Here is a 691-nt window from a genome sequence, read left to right on the forward strand (position 1 = left end):
AGAGAAGAAGAGAGAGGGAGGTTTGATGGAGCCGGGGCTGAGATTCTGTGTGACCCAGCCGCTGAAGGGCAGCCATTGTCCGCCGTCGACCTCAATTTAGTACTGTACACTCTCCTCTTTACCCCCACTGTCTCCGACACAAAGGCTCCTTTCTCTTCCTCTCCCTCTCTCTCCCTCTGCTCTGAAGAAAGAGGGGGATTACGGGGGTACTGGGGGGCCGGTGGACATCGTGTCCAGAGTGCCAAGTGAGGCCTGCCCAGAGGAGGGGCGGGCGAGGTGGACCGCCTGAGAACGAGGACCGCCTCCAGGAGACCCAGGAGGCACAGAGACACTCAGGGAGAAGGACACACTCTGTGAGACACTCGGGTAGCAGAACACAATGCAGAAGTTTCAGACTCCCAAAGTCTGTCAGTGGGGATTCACCCTCCGCCCTTCATGCTGAACCTCAAGATATTCTCCTTAATCTCCAGATATTCTCTTGAATCTCGAGATATGTATCATCGGCTGAGGAGGAAGTTGATTCAACCTGGGTTGAACATTTCTATATTTTAAATATTGCATGCCGGCATGTCTCGTTTCATCATGGGTGCTACGTTGAACCGGTAAATGGCTCATGGCTGAGATAGTAACCAGGCATACGAGTCATTGAATGGATGGTTGAAGATATCCGTGATCAGGTTTTCAGACTGAG

The sequence above is a fragment of the Gadus macrocephalus genome, chromosome 19 (genome assembly GCF_031168955.1).
Source record: "Gadus macrocephalus chromosome 19, ASM3116895v1".
In the NCBI taxonomy this organism is placed as follows: Eukaryota; Metazoa; Chordata; class Actinopteri; order Gadiformes; family Gadidae; genus Gadus; species Gadus macrocephalus.